Source organism: Dioscorea cayenensis, chromosome 1 (assembly GCF_009730915.1).
Source record: "Dioscorea cayenensis subsp. rotundata cultivar TDr96_F1 chromosome 1, TDr96_F1_v2_PseudoChromosome.rev07_lg8_w22 25.fasta, whole genome shotgun sequence".
NCBI classification, from domain to species: Eukaryota; Viridiplantae; Streptophyta; class Magnoliopsida; order Dioscoreales; family Dioscoreaceae; genus Dioscorea; species Dioscorea cayenensis.
In genome coordinates this window covers 18,131,681-18,138,979 of record NC_052471.1, presented here as the reverse complement: position 1 = coordinate 18,138,979, position 7,299 = coordinate 18,131,681, and the positions used below count along the sequence as shown (strand labels likewise).

Genomic DNA, 7,299 nt, shown 5'->3' with positions numbered 1-7,299 from the left:
GATTGGAGAGGGTTGAGAGGGTGAGTCGAGAGGTATAGGAGCGTCCCCTTTCCCCTCCGACGTGATGGATTCTACCTATGTTCCTCAAGTTCTTTGCAGCCATAATAGAGTGGATGGTCTAAGGGATGACCCTCCGCTGGGGTTTAGTTGTGCGTGCAACGGAGTGAAGCGTTGAGGTGATTTTAGTATCTAGGGCTTAATTGTGGTTAAGGAATTTCCACCTAGACCAAAGGGTTAGGTCTATAATTAGGAAGAGATTTATCACTTGGAATCCCTAGAGCTCTTTGCAACTCTATTCGAATGCGAAGTTGAGAGGTTATCTAATCTCTCCTCTGGGACAAGTATAGAGTTAGGCATAGTTGATCTTAGATTTGGGACTATGTGATTAAGGATTTCCACGACTCACCATTGCATCGATTAGGAAGCATAATAGGGGTTCTTGCACTTGAAACAATTATCTTAGGCGGAGCATTAAACGAGTACCCCATCTTTATCGATTGCCTTACCTCCTCCTTTTCTCGTGCTCTCTTACTTGTTGTTTTTACTTTTGAGAATTGAATCATTTTCACACTTATCACTACTGACCTTTCACATAGCAAAGAATCGGATTAAGTGTTTTTATTCCCTATTCCCCGTGGATTCGATACCCGCTCATCTAGGATTATTACTTCGACAAACCAGTACACTTGCGCGATATACGCAAGGGGACCTTGTCATTTATATTTTCATCGAGGTAATGCAAACGGGCACACATTTACGTCATGGATCTCTTTTCTTCTTTAATAACAGACATGTTTGTGGACATCATGTTCTATATGCACAAGTCAGAATGCTTGAATGTGACTGCAATTGTGCCCCTCCAAATAGTTGTGCTAACTCGAGTACGAGGAGGTTGGCACACATTCCTGCATCTGGAACCCGACCTATGTCTTCACGTTTGAACCTTAGTGAAATTTCCTCCAAATTAGGGCATTACGACTCACATTGGCTTCTTTCTCTCATAATCGGCCTCACAACCCCACCTGCATGAAAGTAACATAAATATACCCATATTAGCATTAAAACCCAAGAAAAGTAATGCTCAACACAATTAAAGAGCACTTCATATTCTTATCGCACGAGCACTTATCAATATTGCTTGGCAAGCTTGCCTGTGGTCTTTCCGATAAGGGCTTCGCAATTTGACCCACTTGATTTTCTAGGTTGTGTAATGAAGCGGTGTGGTTGCAAAGTGTTTCCTCGACCGATTGGAACCCTGTATCTAATGATTGCACAAATCTAGTCAAGGCTTTCTCTAAGTCGTTTATTCAGGTTTCAAAGCCGGACACTCTATTGTCCATGTTTGGGGCTTGTTGTTGTTGGAAACCTGGTGGAGCCATGGCCTTTGGTTGTCCTTGGTTGCTCCACGAAAAGTTGGGATGATACTTCCAACCCTGATTGTAGGTGTTGCTATATGGATTACCTTGGTTCCTCATTGCATTACCGTCAAAGTCAACTTTCTCCACTAAAGATACATCACCAATAGAGATTAGGAAATTAGAGGAATCATGTCCTCCGCCACACCAGGTGCAAGTAGTCACGGCCGCCACTCTATTCAAAGTTAGAATGTCTAACTTCTTACTCAATAATTCCACTTGCGCTGCCAAAGAAGTGACTACATCTATTTCATGGAGCTTGGCCACCTTTTTCCTTTCCTACGCATTCCACTGATAACTGTTCATGGCCATGTCTTCTACTAACTGTTGGGCTTCTTCTGAGGTTTTACTCCCCATTATACCTCCTACGGCAGCATCTAGTAATTGCCTTGTACTCGGATTTAACCCATTATAGGAAGTTTGAATGATCATCCATTCGGGAAATCTTTGTTGTGGGCACCTCTGCAAAAAGTCCTTGAAATGCTCCCATGTGTCAAACAATGATTCCAATTCCATCTGCACGAACAAGGATATCTCATTGCGAAGCGTGGCCAACTTTCCCAGAGGGAAGTATCTAGCAAGAAAAGCTTCGACCATCTCATTCCAAGTCGTGATGGATGCTTTTGGCAAGGAATGAAGCCATTGCTTGGCTCTTCCATTTAGAGAAAATGGGAAAGCCCTAAATCTAATAGCATTATCCGATACACCGTTAATCTTCAGCATATCACAAACTTCCAAGAAGTTTTCTATGCCGTTGTTTGGATCCTCATCGGTCAAACCATTGAACTGCGCTGACTGCTGAATCATCTGGATAAATGTTGGTTTCAGCTCAAAGTTCAAAGCAATAATCAGGGGTCACACAATGTTAGATTATGTCCCCGATAATGATGGTGCAGCATAATCCGCTAATGTCTCTGCTGTTCATTTTGCTCAGACATGTTGCCAGATCCTTCAACTTTCACTTCAGCTAGATTTGATGGTTTTTGCACAGGTTCTTTCCATTTTCTTCATAGTGTACATTTGAGTTCGAGATCTTCTTTAATTAATATCGAAGGATTCCCTCGGGTCATAACACGAGGTTTGTACCAAAAGAAGAAGAACAAATCGAGCGATGATAGAAAAAGAAGATGTGAAATAGAATGAATGAACAAATAGCTTAGAAAACACAGTGCAAAGTATCTCTAAACACCTACTCCCCGACAGCGGCGTCAAAAAAACTTAGCAATGCCCCTTGTGCATGTCCGCATAAGTGTACGGGTTTATCGCGTAATAGGCAAGAAAAGAAATACTTAAATTATTTCTTAACCAAGTGAAGATGAATAATGATTATGTTGATAAGATGAAATGTAATCAAGAATAAAAAAAAACAAGAAAGAAAAGCACAAGTAAGTGAGAGATAAGGCAATCGATATAAATGGGGTACTAGGATATTGTTCCGCCTAGTACAATCGTTTCAAGTGCAAAACCAACTATTATGTCTCCTAACTTATGCATTAATAAGCCATGGAAATCCTTCAATACACGGTCCCAAATCTAAGGTCCACGGTGACTAACTCTATACCATTTCCTGGAGGAGAAATCGGATAATTTCAACCCTCTACCTAGATATAGACCTAACCCTTTGGTCCAGGTGAGAGGTCCCTAGTCAGAATTAAGCCCTAGATGCTAAAATCACTTCAACGCTTCACTCCGTTGCCTCTACAACTAAGCCCTAGCGGAAGGTCATCCCTTAGCCCATTCACTCTACTATGACAGGAAATAATTAAAGGAATTGGAGGTAGTATAAATCACATCAAAGGGGAAAGGGGACGCTCCGCTACCTCTCGACTCACCTTTTAACCCTCTCCAATCTAGCTTTGTCTAACCTTCATGGTGTGTCACTCATTCACAAGACTTACCAATATAAACTCTCAACCCTAGTGTCACTCTAAGGGAGGATTCATTCAATCAAACATTCAAGATTGGAACTCAAATAAAACATCAATTAATGAAAATATAATAGAAGGTTTAATGAAAAAAATACATCCTAAGGTTCACAAATCCAAGTACCCACTAGGGGGTTTAGCTCTCCATGGAGCTAGTTACAATCAATAATGCAATTGAATGTAAAAGAAATTAATCCATAGAAAACCCCCTCGATAGTCATGATGATGGTCTTGTGGAGAAGCCTCGTCTCTTCCAAAGGTCCCCTTGTCCGGCCTAGGACACACCTCGTTGGATCAGTGCCGACGAAAGCTCTCCCAATAACCTTCTTCCAAGTGGAGTGCAATGTTGAAGCTAAAAAACCTCTCCAAAAACCCTATGAATACCTCTCAAAACCCTAGCCGCAGCCCCCTCTCAAGTTTGGGAAAGAATGAAGAAAAGAATCTTTGAAATCGAGGGTTGAATCGCGGCTTAAATAGGGCTGAAATCGGGCATCCACACGCCCCTTTGGATTTGCCGCACGGCCGTGGAATTTCTGCATGGCGTGGATAATTTCCACACACCAGTGTGGATTCCCTGGAATTCTCTTTTTCGGCCGGCTATGAAAATTACCTACTACAATAATTTGCTAAATTGTTTGCTACAATACTCTGCAATGCCGGCCCGAAACACTCCTGAATCCATTTTTTCATCGAGTTAACATCAACGGGCACATGTTTACGTCATAGATCGCTTTGCTTTTTTCAATAACTGGCCTCATTGGGGAAAATCCTACTATTAATGCACAAGCCGGGATACCCGAATGTCTCGCCTTTGTGCCACTCCAAACCATTATGCTAGCTTCAATACATGGAGGTTGGTACACATTCTCACATCTTGAACCTGACTTATATGTTCTCTTTTCACCCTTCTCAAGATTTTCTCCAAATAGTGCATTCATGATCTACATTGGTTTCTTTTTTAACATTCGACTTCACAACCCTATATGCATGAAACTAACACAAATGCACAAGTATTATCCATAAAACCTAATAAACGTAATGCTTATTATAAGTAAAGAACACTTCACATTCTTATCCCACAAGCACTTATAAGTGCTTGTGCGATATGAATGCGAAGTGTTCATTCCTTATGTTGAGCATTACTTTTCTCGGGTTTTTACACTAATATGTGTGTTTTTATGTTACTTTTATGCAGGTAGGGTTGTGAGGCCGAGTATGAAGGAAATAGGCCAATGTGGATCATAATGCACCTATTTTGGAGGAAATCTTGCTAAGGTTCAAACGCGAAGACTTAGGTCAGGTGTGAGATGCTAGAGTATGTGCGAACCTCCTCGCATTCGAGTGAGCACATCCATTTGGAGGGGCACAAAGGCAGTCACACTCGAGCATTTTGACTTATGCACATAAGAACAAGAGCTCCACCAACATGTATATCAATGAAGAAGCAAGTGATTCACGACATAAACGTGTGCCCGTTTGCGTTACCCCGATGAAAATATGGAATTGAGAAGTTATTCAGGTCGAAGACTGTAGTAGAGTAATGCAGCAACATTGTAGCATGCACTGTACCAGCACTGTTCACTGCCGGCCGAGAAATCAGAGAAACAGAGAATCCACACGGGCGTGTGGAAATTATCCACGCCCGTGTGGAAATTCCGCACAGGCGCGTGTACCTCCCACGCTCGTGGAGTAGCCCGATTCCAGTCCTATTTAAAGCCGATTCAGCCCCGATTTTGGTATTCTTTTCTCCATCTTTTCCCCAATTTGAGAGAGGGCTTCGGCTAGAGTTTTGAGGGGTATTGGCTAGGATTTTTGGAGAGGTTCTACGACTCCGACATAGCACGTCATTTGGAAGAAGGTTATTGGAAGAGCTTTCGTTGGCATCGATCCGGCGAGGTGTATCCTAGGCCGGACAAAGCATCCCTTGTGACGAGTAGAGGACTCTCCACAAGACCATCGACATGATCATCAAGGGGGTTTCTTTATGGATTCATTGCTTTTACATTCGATTTCTTTGATTGTACTTAGCTCCATGGAGAGCTAAACCCCTAGTGGGTACTTGGGTGATTGTGAACTCTAGGATGTATTCGTTTCTTTGAACTTCTTTATTATGCTTTCAATAAATTGATGTTTATTGTGAGTTCCAACCTTGAATGCTTGATCGTATGAACATTTCCTCTAGAGTGACACTAGGGTTGAGAGTTCTTGTAGGTAACCTTGTGAGTGAGTGACACACCACGAGCGTTAGACAAAGCTAGGTTGGAGAGGGTTGAGAGGGTGAGTCGAGAGGTACAGGAGCGTCCACTTTCCCCTCCGACGTGATAGATTCTACCTCCGTTCCTCGAGTTCTTTGTGGCTATAGTAGAGTGAATGATCTAAGGGATAAATCTCCGCTGGGGCTTAATTGCGCGTGCAACGGAGTGAAGCGTTGAGGGGATCTTAGTATCTAGGGCTTAATTGTGGTTAGGGACATTCCGCCTGGACGAAAGGGTTAGGTCTATAATTAGGAAGAGATTTATCACCTGGAATCCCTAGAGCTCATTGCAACTTTATTTGAGTGCGAGGTTGAGAGGTTATTTAATCTCTCCTCCGGGACATGAATAGAGTTAGGCATAGTTGACCTTAGATTTGGGACTATGTATATAAGGATTTCCACGACTTACCATTGCATTAATTAGGAAGCATAATAGAGAGTTCTTGCACTTGAAACGATTATCCTAGGTGAAGCATCATCCGAGTACCCCATCTTTATCGATTGCCTTACCTCCTCCTTACTTTTACTCTCTTACTTGTTGCTTTTAATTGTTGAGAATTGAATCATTGTCACACTTATCATTGTTGATATTCCACATAGCTAAGAATCGAATTAAGTGTCTTTACTCCCTACTCCCTGTGGATTCGATACCCGCTCACCCGGGATTATTACTTCGACAAACCCGTGCACTTGCGGGATATACGCAAGGGGATCTTGTCAAGTTTTTGGCGCGGTTACCGGGGATCTGGGCATTTAGAGATACTTTGCACTTTGTTTTCTTAGCTATTTCACCACACATTCTAATTCCTATCTTCTTATTCTATCATCGATCTGATTGTCTTTTTCTTTCTTTTTGGTGCAGCTCCAGGTTATGACCCGAGGGAATCCATCAATATTGATTGAAGGAGACCCTGAGCTTGAACGTACACTTAGAAGAAAAGGGAAAGAACCTGTGCAAGAACAACATAATCCAGCTGATTTGGAAGTAGAAGGATCTGAAAACATGGCAGAACAAAATGAGCAACAACGAACACTCTCCGATTATGCCAGACCTTCAGTGTTGGGGACACAATTGAGTATTGTGCGTCCCCCAATTACAGCTCAGAACTTTGAGCTAAAGCCGGCATTCATCCATATGTTTTAGTAGTCCGCACAATTCAACAGTTTCGACGATGAGGATCCAAAGCAGATGTAGAGAGAGCTTCCTCGAGGTGTGCAACATGCTAAAGATAAATGGTGTGACGGATGATGCCATCAAATTGAGAGCCTTCCCATTTTCCTTAAAGGGGAGAGCAAAGCAGTGGCTACACTCATTACCTAGAGCATCAATCACTATATGGGAGGAGATGGTAGAAGCTTTTCTAGCCCGTTATTTTCTTCCGGGGAAATCAGCAAAGCTTAGGAATGAGATCTCATCCTTTGTGCAGTTGGAATTGGAGTCTCTATTTGAGACATGGGAAAGGCTCAAGGAACTCCAGCGAAAGTGTCCGCAACATGGATTCTCGGAGTGGATGATTGTTCAAACCTTCTGCAATGGTTTGAACCCGAGTACAGGGCAACTCTTGGATGCGGCGGTAGGAGGTAGCTTAGGTAGCAAGATCCCCGATCAGGCTCGTCAATTGATTGAGGAAATGGGGTTAAATAGCTACCAGTGGAACGCTAGGGAGAAGAAAAAAGTGGCCGGTCTCCATGAAATTGATTCGGT

General features: G+C 42.6%; 2 non-coding genes across 2 annotated transcripts; one reads left to right on the top strand and one right to left on the bottom strand.

The window, feature by feature from the left end:
* The first annotated feature begins 1,857 nt into the window (after nt 1–1,857).
* On the top strand, nt 1,858–1,964 carry LOC120266952. Its single transcript, XR_005538340.1, has one exon. It is a non-coding gene; the product is annotated as a small nucleolar RNA R71 (small nucleolar RNA).
* A 5,024-nt stretch (nt 1,965–6,988) lies between these two features.
* On the bottom strand, nt 6,989–7,095 carry LOC120266512. Its single transcript, XR_005538192.1, has one exon. It is a non-coding gene; the product is annotated as a small nucleolar RNA R71 (small nucleolar RNA).
* Between the last annotated feature and the right edge of the window lie 204 nt (nt 7,096–7,299).